Raw genomic sequence first — 13,674 nt, forward strand, 5'->3', positions numbered from 1 at the left:
TTGGATGTGTACAACAAGAGAGTCGTTGACATCAGCCTCGAATCAAATCATTATCTGGGCTGGAGAACTCCAACCGTTCAAGTTCAACATCGACCGCTTGTATGTATGATCCAGTTGTTGACCGCATTCAAAGAGCAATATTGCTGACATATACCCCGATTAGCCTGCCTGAGAAAATAGATCAAAATTCATCCGGCATCAAAAAAACCCATTTCTCAGTTGCTAAGCCACAAGATCTAGCTGACTGCGGAATCGTGGAGGCGGCTCTATAAACGGAAGAGACTTAATGCTCTATTGGCCACTATGAGCGTTGGTGAACGTCTCGAACGTCTCTCGAGCAGATAAAATGGTGGAATACTTTACTGTGGTTCTTTCCCGTATCACATCTGGTGAAGTTTCTGCTCTTGTGGATGAAATGGCTGCCGTATCGTAATTATCTTGGTCAATAATTGAATCAAACGGGGTAAAGGCGCTGGGTTTGACGGTCTTCCCTCAAAATTATTTACCGCTGCTCCTGCAGATCTGCCGTTGTACGGGAATTCAAGGGATGTAACAATGAATGAATGATCGTTAAGATTCGGGAAAAAGATACTTGGATACTTACTGGAAAAGATACAGATAATATCTGAAATAATCCTGGAATGCGCCAAACAACACCCTGCAAGCTTGATCGTGGGAGAGCAGTCTGGTTTTCGCTCTAAATCCTCCTGCATTGACCACATTAACAACCTGCGGACAATTTTGGAACAGTTTGCTGAGTTCAGGTCTTCGCTCCACCTGCTCTCCCTCGATTTCGAAAAATAGCGTCAATAAGGAGTCTATCTAGAGTGCTCTAGGAAGTAAGAGTATTCTGCATAAACTGATGACACGTGCCGTATCGAGGTAAAATCTCAGAAGATTTTGAAATGGAGTCTGCCGGGGTCGCATCCCGTCACCAATATTGTTTCTTCTTGCTATCGGTGACATGTTTAATGTTTCCTTATCCAGAGGACGTGGAGGAGTTCAATGGTTGATAACATCTTTCTTCGAGCACTTGGACTATGCTGAAAACATTTGCGTGCTCTTTCACCGGGTCATGGACCTTAGCCAAATTTCTTTAGATTTGAAAAGAGAGATAAATAGAGTTGATTGAAGATGAAGCAAAGTGTCTCAAACTGACGGGGTATCACACTTTCTCTATCTGCTTTAACGGGTACAGCATCGAAGTAGTCGGGCGGCTGCCGACACGGTCCCACTGAACTCGTTGTTGCCCGACACTTCAACAGCGCTAGATCCGCTAAATGCAGTTATCTCAACACCAAGGTCAAGTTGAGATTGTTCTGCGCTAGTGTTTTTTCTGTGCTGCTATGTGAGAGTAGGACATCGAAAGTGAACCCCATTGTTACTCAAAAGCTCCAAGCCTGCATGGACACCTGACTGCCTCATACCATCACCGTCACACGCATTTTTTTTTGGGGCGGTTGTAGTGATTGACACTAAATTTAGTAGAAAGGTGGGAACTATGAACGCTCAAGCATATAGCGAGTTACATCCTTTTATGTCGAATTTAAGGGGAGGTCCCCATACATGCAAAAGGGGGGTGTACATTTTTTTCCATCAAGTATAGTCATGTGGGGTATCAAATTAAAAATCTCGGTTAGTACTTTTCTAAGCCAGTTTTAGTTTTGGCATTTGTTGGAAAGGTGGAGAGTGCGGGGGGTTGAAAGTGATCATTTCTTTAACGGACCCATTCTCAGAAACTACTTAACCGAAAAACTCGAAAAAGTGAAGAGGCTGCCACTGTATGGTGCCTAGGCATCAAAATACCCTCCATACCGATGCCTGTTTAAATAAAGTTAATAATAGTACATTACTTTAATTTTTAGTAATTGGCTGTAAAACCCCCCTTAAACTTCTCATAGAATCACGCAGCAATGTAGGCTACAGCATAGAGTATGATCTTACCTAATTTGATGGAAATCACATGATTACTAACAAAGTTATAATAGGTCAAAGCTGTCGCTTCTGTGCAAATTCAAGACTATGAATGTCAATATCACCCGAAAGTGGATGTTCTCACATAATATTATATTATATATGCATATATTCTAATGAGACAAATGCACACTCATGAGACATATACAAGAAATACACAAAACCTTTCATACCTGAAGCGTCTTGCTTCCGGTTTCCCGTCTTGTTTCTAGTTAGCTAAGGATGTTCTTTAAACACAATGTTTACAGGAAATCTGGAACGCTGGTAATTGACTACACATGTGCGCGTTCGGAACTTCAAAATAAAACCCAGAACTCGACATGCCTGATGCACACAGGGTGTAGGGTCTAAATTTCTTTGCCGATTTTTTTGTGTGTTCGATAACAGCCTCCAGTTGATGGAATGATATATATTTGATTTGTCTCCACTGTAGCCACAAGTCAAGAAGTCTACATACAGGAGGAGCAAATTAAGTGTTTTAGGGGCACGGAATGTCATTGCATATTCCTGGGGCATGAGCGAGGTAACTAACTATCCCGTGGCTTTTGTCGCTCATGTATTGGTGTCGATTTGTCGACGACGCCTAGATGATTTTCTTGTGTGGGTTCCCCATCCATTATGGCAAGCCGTAAATAACTGTCCCACATGGTTGCACACTAATGCACTGCATCATATACACGGCACTAATATCAGACCTTGTACGCAGGATTGTTCTCGTGTATTTTCCGTAGAAGTCGAACATCCGCAATAGTTTTTCCCTTCCATGCAACTTCGAACGTGTGCTGGGAGATGAAGACGGAAGTCTTTAGTCTTCTTGTATTCAACCAGAAAAAGAAGCTGAAGTGGATTAAAGTTAAGTAATTTAAGTTTCTCCTGATTTAATTCAATGCATCCTTAAACTGAAACAGACAGTATTTAGAAACTTATAATTTGTTTTGTGTGTTATTTTTTATGTCATTTTAAAATCACTTTTAATTGTATCAATGCACAAACTATTGAATTTCACAAAAACTTTTTGCATGCGCATTCGGTAGGCATACATTATTTCCAAATCAAAACTACGTTTTCTATCCGATATGTAATATATTCTCATGACCCAGCCGCTTTTCTTCAGAATCTAACTGATTCCTTTAACTTTCCAGAACTTTCAGCAAAGTGAAAAGTCGGAGTGCCCATATGAAATCCCATCGACCTCAGGAAAATGACGTAAACGTAATATCTGGATGAAGTCCATCAAATTAAAATATCGCCTTCGATAGCAAAGTGGAACTTCTCACTGCATCCTTCAACTTTTCGACCGAAAAAGAGGAGAAATCTGTCCATTTAGTGCAAAACTGCAGTAAAACCTTTCGCTTTAGCAACTTTTAAAAAAGAAAATTATTTTCGTTCTCTTTTAAATTATTTTTTGTGTGAAATGAAATGAAGATATATTAAAAAGGAACTATTGTATTTAGATGACAATCGGAAATTAATATATTTATAAAAACCTTAATCAAATAAAATTTAAATTAAAACTAAGCTGCATATAATAATATTTTTTATGACGAAACTACATGAACTCAATGAGGGAGTAATAATTTTTGTACAGTAACATAAAACGTTAGATCGTATTTAAAAAAGAATTTACGTTCTTCTATTTGAAAATGGAAAAAATCCGTGGAATGTAATGTTTTAAAACTATCAAAATGGACGAGAAAAATTCCACTCCATATTTCCTTTTTAGTTCAACTGTTGAAGAAGTATAAATTTTCGAAATCTATGAGTGAGAATTAAAATAAAACTGAATGTAAGTCAATATACTAAAAACACATAGGAAAAATGATATAAAATTTATATATTACATACGTAGAATAGTAGTTGCGGCAAATAGACAAAATTAAGTGTTAATATTGGCAAAACTAACTCTCAAATTGAAAAGACAAGCAAATATCTATATATTTATAAATGTTTGTAATGGAACGAACTAGAAAACTCAAAAATGAATCCAAAGGGAAATAGCATTAATGTAATAAATACTCTCTATTTCTATTCTACTTTGAAGTGACAACTCCTTGTGAACATAGATGAATTTCCGTTTTATTTGATAGTTAGTTGTAATCAATTGTAAGCATGTTATATGTATATTAGCCTTATTTATTTCCCTAACAATCAAAAATGACTTTTCTATTATGGAAAATTGAGTCAAAAGATACTTAAGCTCAGCGATCATAAGTTGTGAATTTAGTAGAATATATTTAAAGATAACAAGACGACTTCTGTAAATAAAAATATGTAATCTTTATATTTAACAAATATTGGAAAGCCAATTCAAATTTTTATTTAAAATCTGTTCTTGCAAACAAAATGCAATGTTAGAACAAATTAATTTTATACTATGTCATTCTATAATTTATTTATTGAATCTCTACGGAATATTTTTATTGATTAACTTTAAAGGAATAAATCAATTTTGAATTGAAACCAAAATGATAATAATTTAAACGCGACCTTCCAATCAAAGTATTTTTATGGATAATATTATTGATATCTGAATAGTATAAACCTTCTGTTTCAAATATGTAAGTTATAAATAAAAATAAACCCGAATGAATGAATTAATTTAAGACAACTAAATTGGGCTTGCTCATTAGTATTGCAACACAAAGAAACCAGTAGTATTATTTTTCGAAAACCAACTTAAAATTTAACTGCAGACATTATGGTTGTACCTAGTCTCTAAGTGTTAATATCCTCAATTAAATTGAAATAAGTATATTAAAACATTATTACGGATTTATAACACAGTGCACAACTACGAGTATTTCATCATTACCAGCAAAGCAAATGTGTCTCAATCAAGTATTTATAAACCAAAATAAATACAAAGAAAGTTTATTTGGTTAAGAATGATTACTTTTAATGACATACAAAAATTTGTTATTGACTATTAAGTGTTATATGTTACGAAAGAATAAGTTCTATAAATGAATTTCATTGCAATGAAATTAATTTGACTTAGATAGTATGAATTCTGGCTAAAGTTTAATGGGTTTTGTTGTACCTAGTAAATATATCTTTTATTTATATAAATTTAAGAAAACGTCCTCTATATAGAGAGTTTATTGAAAATTATTGAAATAGCCATAAGATTTTAGGAAAATTCCGTTCAACCAAACTCAGACCTTATTTTGAATAAGGATTTTAATAGCTCCTGTTTTTATTGTGTCTGTTTGTGTAAATGAAACTAATATGTTTTCAGTCCATTCTTCCTTGAAACTTTTCTGGGCAAGCAACATTAAGACGATTATCTGCAGTAATTTGTATCGACTTGCGATTAGGTTCATGTTTCATTAATAAGTAATTACGGAAATAGTATATTTTCTGTTCTGACCGTATGCTGAGATTATAATAATAGTAGTATTAAGGGAAGTTTTAATGCTTCCGAGAAAACTATTTTCCCCTTTGATGGCGATGGTGCACCTATTAACTGCAGCATGTGGATCAGTTCGCGATGTCTTAGCCATGCTTCTGGTATTAAGTATTCTCCCAGGGGCATCAAACTATAATACTTTGCTCAAATGCCGGATATTGTCCAAAGATATGTATGGCGATGAACCCGTTCCCGACTCCAAACATGAGTCCTATTCTGTGCGCAATATTTCCTTCTTTCTTGGTTAGTTGAACCACTGACTCATTATTTAATCGAAATAGCTGATCCTTTCTGACTTTCTCTCCACGGTATTTAGCATCATAAAATATGTAGCCGGGAGCATTGAGCTTATTTTTTTTCCATGAAATGATATGATAGAAACAAGTAAATATCATGCGGTTTTATGAAGAGTATAACTTCGGCTTAGGCCGTTCGCATTCCAGTGTCCAATTGTGATGGTATTTGTTCTTTATTTAAAAGGACCTGCTGCATCATATTTTGTTTTTGATTAGCTCCTGGATTATGGTGCCAACAGTATTCATGAATTTGTTCATATTATGGGACAGTGTAGCGAGCATCAAAGATAGTTCTGGCTTTGAACTTTTAATTGCAGATTCTTTTCGACCTTTCGTTTTTACTAAATCAGGTAATTGCACTGCAGGGCAAATAGTTGAGGTTGGAAAGCTACAGGAGCCATAGATGTTCGAGTTTTTGTCGCAGTGTTCTTTTGTTGTTGTTCACACCGGGGGACGTGTTTTGTTTCAGAGCTTTATGAACTTTGCCTCCTCTATAATTAGCAGCATGATTTTGCCCACAATTACTGCATTTTCTGCGTATAAGCTCTTTTTAAGGTTTTGCGTAAAAAAACATTAAAATCGGCTTACTGTCTGTCTGCCTGTCTTCCTGTCTGTCCATTTGTCCGTCTGTCTGTCGGTCACACGCCTTTTTCTCGGAGACGGTTGTAGTGATTCACACCAAATTTGGTAGAAAGGTGAGAACTGTGAACGTTCACGCATACGGCGAGTTACATAATTTTACATCGAATTTAAGAGGAAGGCGGGTCCCCATACCTGCAAAAGGGCGGTGTAAATTTTCTTTCCATCAACTATAGTCGTGTGGAGTATCAAATGAAAGGTTAGTACTTCCGAAGTACTCTCCGAAGCTGGTCTTAGTTTTGAAACTTGTTGAAATGCGGGGGGTAAAAAGTGGTCATTTCTTTAACGGATCCATTCTCAGAAACTATGCAACCGAAAAATCTGAAAAAAAATCAAAAGGCTGCCACTATCGGTAATTAGGGTCCGAAATACTCTCGATACTGATATCTGTTCAAAAAAGTTTTATATTTATTTTTATGTGTTACTATAATTTTTAGTAATTGGCTTTCATACATGCAGCGCCCATCTTCCGGTTTCCCGACTTATTTATTTTTGATGCAGAGACTTGTTTTGTGAAACTCACCGCAGATTACGTGCAGACAAGAAAGTATACAATATGTTTTGGTGTAGCTAAAGTGCTGTGATTCTTCTGTGCAAAAAATAGCGAAGATTATATACCGTGTTTCTTTTCCAAATTGCGACCCTCTGGATTAAGCTCAGATTTGAATAAAAATTGCGATATTCTGTTTCAGTTCATTTGAGCACTCCAAAATGTTGGCCTCCCTCAACTGTTTAACTTCTATGCCGTACGATTTAATAGCACTTAAGCCATCAAGCTTGTGTTTTCTGTTAAATAGTACTATGGCGGCTTTGGCAGGATTGTTGCTCAGTTCCGCCCTTTGGCACCAGTTTCAGTAATTCTCAACCCCACCTGGATTTCATTACGTTCCCGCATGTTTACGCCTATACATTCATACAATATCGTCAGCGTTGTTCTGGAACTTTATTTCAGTATTTGTTAGATCTCAGTAGTTCGTCAACTACTATAATACATATTAGCGATGATACTACCACATTTAGCGGACAGTTTTTGGCGCGGAGTTTTCTATTTAATTGTTTGTACTCCTACTTCTCCGTCTGGTAACATTTTCCCAATCAGGAAGGCTACAGAATAACGTTTTGTCGAACACCCTTTCGGTCTACAGGAACTTCCACAGCTATGGCATATCGTAATACATCCGTCAACAATTGTAGGGTAGCTTCGATTGACTGTTCTGGCCAGTAAGCTGATGTGAACAGTAATTTTGCTCTAGAACGTTAGCTTTAATGTAATTTTCTAGAATTTCCACCACTGTTTGGAAAATGATCCTTTTCTCATGCTGTCAGTATTATGCCTATTTTTGCCAGCCTCCGCGCCCTTGGTATGTACTTTAAGGCTACACAGCCTCCTAACTTCTTCAAGAAGGATGCTAGAACGATTTTTAACACCACCTAAAGTAGTGTTGGAAAGATACCATCCACTCTGAGTGATTTCAATGATTTAAAAGTTTCTACTGCCTCTACGCTCCGAGCATACCTTTTTACCCTCTATCTATTATTGGGATCCAGATAGAATGTTATTGTCCTCTGTCGTGGGATAGAGTCCAGGATATTTAGTTTTATTTTTAAAACTTTTGTTAATGCACTCAGTAAATTTCCCATCTTCTTTTTTAAGCAAGCAGGAGAAATTGCTCCTGTCTTCTGTAGCCTGCGTACTTTTGTGGTATGGTCGTTCCCTTCACAGAATTAGCGAAATTATTTCGCTTTGCTTATTTGGTCGCGTTGTTATACGTTTTCAGTGAGGTTTGCATTTTGGTCAATCCAGGGTTTGTTTCGCTCGGTTGAAGTGTTTTCTGACCTCTTTCCCCAGTTCCTTTCTTCAGTTACAGTTCATTTTTAAGGTTTTGTTTGTAAAACAAACCCTTATTAAAATCGGTTCAATGTCTGTCTGTCTGTCCGTTTGTCTGTCTGTCTGTCTTTCTGTCACAGTCCCTTTTCTCAGAAATAGCTATACCGATTGACACAAAATTTGGTGAGAAGGTGGGAACTGTGGACCCCCACACATGCAAATTTTTTTCACCAAATATAGTCATGTGGGATATTAAATGAAAGGTCTCGATCAGTACTTTTCAAAGCCGGTCTTAGTTTTGAGATTTGTTAAGATGGCGAGGAGTGGGAGGGGTGCAAAGTGATGATTTCTTTAACGGACCCATTCTCAGAAACTACCCAACCGACAAATCTGAAAAAAAAAAATGAAGGTCCTCTATACGGTGCCCAGGCCTCAAAATACTCTCCATATCGATATCTGATCAAATTAAGTTACTAATAGTATATTACCATATTTTTGGAGAAATTGAGTAAACCCCCCTTAAGTTTATTCCAGAGTCATAAAAGTTGGTAGTAGTATAAAAATGTAATATGAAGCATATTATTCCCAAGTTTGATTAAAATCATACTATTATTAACAAAGTTACAGTAGGTCAAAGTTGACTTACCGTGTTAATTTACTGCAACTAAATATCAATATCATACTAAAGTGAGTAGTCAGACATGCTAAATGCATATACATAACAGGCAACTTACAAATGGGAGAATTCTACACTCAAATATACTCACAGAAAAAGCAAACAAAATCTTTCATACGTGAAGCGGTTCCGGTTTCCCAACTTGTTGTTATTACTACCAAAATCTTGATTTCAATTCGTTTTCCTGGGATTCCTTACTATTCTCTCCATTTCAGAGTTGGAATGAAGGTTGAATCTTATTATTCCGTTATCTAATAAATTGAATTCCTGCGAAATTCTCCACTCCCTGACTAGCGAATTCATTACGGCATGGATTAGAATTTTGTCCAGGACTTCTTGCCTGCGTGTGGTGTAGTTACTACATTATATACTGCTAAGGATAAATTCAAGAAATTAGTCATCTTTTTCGATCAGCTCGCTGCTCACCCAGATACCGTTACGTACGTTTTCATCGTAGTTGAGGGGAAGTGGTATTGCCTTTTTCTTAGGGTATGATTTCGAATTTGAACCGATGCCACGTCTCTTCTTTGAGCTTTTTCGCCGGCTTTTAATAGAACTTGGTCGGCCACGAGGTCTCCAGTGAGACATTTTAACAATAAAACGTTCTTGTCTTTTCACAATAAGCGCTCTGAATCAATTCCATACTTCTTCGCTGCAGGCCACGAATCTCCCCTCGATACACCCACAGTTCTTGAGTTAGCACAATTCGAATATAGTCCTTGTAAATTGTTCTTCCAATTGCAGATTTTGAATGGGGGAACTTCACCTGGGGTATTTTAGCACTGGCTACTGGCTCTAAGAGCTCTAATCAAGCACTTCTCCAATATTTGAGTATAGTCCTCCTCCGTTGATAAGGCATTTGCTTATGGCTCTCTGTTCACTTTGAGCCTTATGAAATCCAGGTCTAGATCGTCCAGCCTCTCATTCTCAATAGGCAGCAAATCCACTTTCTTGCCCACTTCTGCCCTTTCGTGCTACGTAATCCCTACGATTCCTTTAGGGATCTCGGCAGATTTCCAACTTAATATTCCCTCCGAAGTAACCTGCTTTGATTTTCCTTTATCGTGCAGCGGGCTGATACTGAAATTGTTACTTGCATAGCATTTGTTGCCTTTAACTGCCTTCAGAGATCTATCGTCTACTCCGATCGTGAGGAGTTTGCGTTTGTCATCCGGTTTGTTTCTACTCCCCACCGAAACAAGCCTTTCCACCGTGTCTTCCGTTGCGCAGTCTATAAGTACCAGATCTTACCGAAAACACATGCCCTAAAAAACAAGTTTGGTACTCTATCGATCACACATCTGCACGAAGGTCATCGATAATGTTCTGCCCTCATGTGTGAGTACTTGTTTCAGAAATCATCATTATTCTTTACCGTACTAGCATAGCTAAAGATCAGGTCTCATGGACCCCACCTTCGCGTCTGGTCAATCCTGGGTTTCCTCCTTATTAGGTTCGGTTTGGGGTGTTTGAGAGCGTTCTTCTCTTATAGGTTTTTAATTATAGATATATATTTTTTCACTCTTATATGAAATATGAGATACTAGCCTTTTTAAGGTTTAAAACAAAATTGAACTAAAAAGTTTATCTAATCTGTCTGTTTGTGCATTTTTTAAGGAAGTGGAGGTCTCCAGCAATTATTGACCTAGATAGGCTAGTTTATGGTGTGGTATGGAATACCCATAAGGTATTACATAATAGGATGTAGTAATTACTTCCGTTGAATATAACTCAATACAGTCGGGATATTTTGCAACCACAACATCGGTGTAGTTTCTTCCTCAACGAGAGATTGAGTGCACCGTTCTAAAAAAGTGGATCCAGTGGAAAGTCGTGTGGTACATCAGTAGGGACAATGTACGTCATGAATCCGTCAGCGGTGTCGTATCAAAATCCTCCCTGTTTTAAATACCAACGGACAGCAGCAGTGAAGTGATTGGACCTACTAGACTTCAATATGACCTTCTTAAGGTTTTGTGTGAAGCAAAGCCTTATTAGGATCGATTCGATGTCTGTTTGTCCGTCTGGCTATCTGCCTGTCTGCCTGACACACCCAAATTATTCGGAAAATGCTAAATCAATTGTCACGTAATTTGGTGAGAACGTGCGGTCTGTAAATCCCTTTATATATAGCAAGTGGCTTCATTTTGTCTTGAGTTAAAGTGGGACCCCATACATGCGAAAAGGGGATACAGAATTTGTTTTCACAGAATATCATTACGAGGGGTATCAAATGAAATGGGTCAATTAGTAGTATTAGGGGAATGAGTGCTCAAAATATGACCCTCAAATATATAACTGGTCTCGTTCTCAGAACGGAAAATCTGAAAAAAAAACACAGTGGTGTGTCTAAACGAAATCTAGGCCTCAAAATACACCCCGTTCCGATATATGCACAAATGAAGTTAATAATAATGTATTACCAGATTTTGGAAACTTAACCGGAAACCCCCTTTCAATATGTATTGTTATAGAGTATATCAGATAAGACACACGGTCAAACGCTTTCTCCAGATCAGATCTCGCAAATTGCGATGTTTCTCATGGTTTTTCGGTATGAGTAACCACGCAGCATGAATTGCGTCAGTAGTTACGCAGGTCTTGACAAACCTGGCTTGATTCACGGGTATTGGAACGCATCCGCAAACACAGTTGTTAATAATGCGATAAAAAATCTTCATGGTATGGGACAGTAACTGGATGGAATGGTCGTTTGAACATTCTGCTGGACTACCATTCTTTTTCCATGTTGGAACTGTGGTACTTTCTTGGCAGTCAGATGATATTGAAGAATTCATTGAGCCATGGTGTTGGGTTCTAGCTGTTCGCTTTTCAGAGCTCAGAAGCGATGTCGTCAGATCCTGTTGTTTTCCCCAATTTCATTCGTTTTATTGGTTTCTCGACTTCAGTCGCACGGGGGGAATTGGTCCAAATGTCGGCAATGCTTGCGGAAGTGGAGGATGAACAAATTTTTCCGTTGTAATTTGCTCGAAATATTTTCGCAATTTATCCGTTGCGGGTCATTGGTCGGTAAACAAAGCATCTTTGTTGTCACTGACGCAAGAGAAGTATTCAGTACCCTGTGTGTGTTCGTGTCGGTTTTTAATAAGATGATAAAGATCTCTCTCGCCATCCCGAGTGTCCAATTTATCGTACAGATCTTTGTAATAAACCGCTCGGATACAGCGGTCGTTTTCTTAGCTTCCCGATTGGCATTTTTAAGGTTTTGTGTAAACACAAAACCTTATTAAAATCGGTTCACTGTCTGTCTGTCTGTCTGTCTGTCTGTCTGTCTGTCCGTCTGTCTGTCTGTCTGTCTGTCTGTCTGTCTGTCTGTCCGTCACACGCATTTTTCTCGGAGACGGTTATAGCGATTGACATCAAATTTGGTAGAAAGGTGGGAACTGTGAACGCTCACGCATACAGTGAATTACATCCTTTTACGTCGAATTTAAGGGGGGGTCCCCATACATGCAAAAGGGGGGTGTAAAATTTTTTTTCATCAAATATAGTCATGTGGGGTATCAAATTAAAGGCCTCGGTTAGTACTTTTCAAAGCCGATCTTAGTTTTGACATTCTTTGGAAGGGTGGGGAGCGCGGGGGGTTGAAAGTGATCACTTCTTTAAGGGGGCCATTCTCAGAAACTACCAAACCGAAAAATCTGAAAAAAATCAGGAGGCTGTCACTATATGGTGCCTTGGCTCCGAAATACCTTCCATGACGATATCTATTCAAATAAAGTGAATAATAGTATATTACAACAATTTTTTGTAATTGGTTAGAAACCCCCCTTAAGTTCATCCTAGTACCATGAAATTTTGCAGTGATATAGGCTATAATATGGAGCATGGTCTTACCAAGTTTGGTGGAAATCGCACTATTACTAACAAAGTTATAATACCTCAAATTTGTTGCTTCTTTGAAAATTGAAGACTATGAATGTCAATATCACCCGAAAGTGGATACTCTCACATAATATATGGATATATTACGTGTTCCGGACTAAGAAATACACAAAACCTTTCGTACCTAAAGCGTCCAGCTTCCGGTTTCCCGACTTGTTATAAACTTGCCAATTGCCAGAGTTTTATTTGGGAGACTTGAAGTTGGTAGAAAGCATATTTTTCGGTATTAGATCGACCTGACTGTGGTGCGTGCGCAGTGAAGAAGCGAATAGTCGACGCTGATATTATGGTGAGCTTCATTAGCTGGCTGTCAAAACTTATGACTTCTTTAATGGCATCACGGAAACCCGCCGAGATGGGAGTGTTAGCATCGTATTGAGTGTGTGGACTACCAAAATAAGGAAGTATATAACCATTTTTACCGCGTTCGCGTTCAATGTTGCAACTTTTGGCACTAGACTATCATTTTTCTTGTAGAGGGCAGATATCAATGCGCCTTTTTCGAAGAGCTCTTGTAAGTTTCTTGGTCTTTCCAATAAGGGTGCCAATATTGAGCGTAAAGATACGTATTTAATTTGCTCATACTAATCTACTTACGGGAATAATGATGAGTGCTGAGCGGCCATCATCTAAAGCGTGTCGTCTGCCATGCCCAAAAATTAAATAACAAGAGACGGTTGACTACAGATACGTAGCGATCGAGCAATTAGCATAAAGGGATGAAAATTCTGTTGATCGCTACTAACTAAAGTGAACGCAATGCACTGAATCTCCTTTAAGCGACCAAGCCTTCCGTTCTTCGCGTCCTCCTTCCGCGCTCCGTTCTTCTAAGTTCCTCCTGTATTCTTTTGATTGCGGAGTTCACCGCACATCAGTTTCCCTCCGACTTCAACATTTCCCCGACGATGTTCTGCGGGCTTAGGTTTGTTTTCAGGAAGTCTTCCAG

Source organism: Hermetia illucens, chromosome 3, assembly GCF_905115235.1.
Source record: "Hermetia illucens chromosome 3, iHerIll2.2.curated.20191125, whole genome shotgun sequence".
NCBI classification, from domain to species: Eukaryota; Metazoa; Arthropoda; class Insecta; order Diptera; family Stratiomyidae; genus Hermetia; species Hermetia illucens.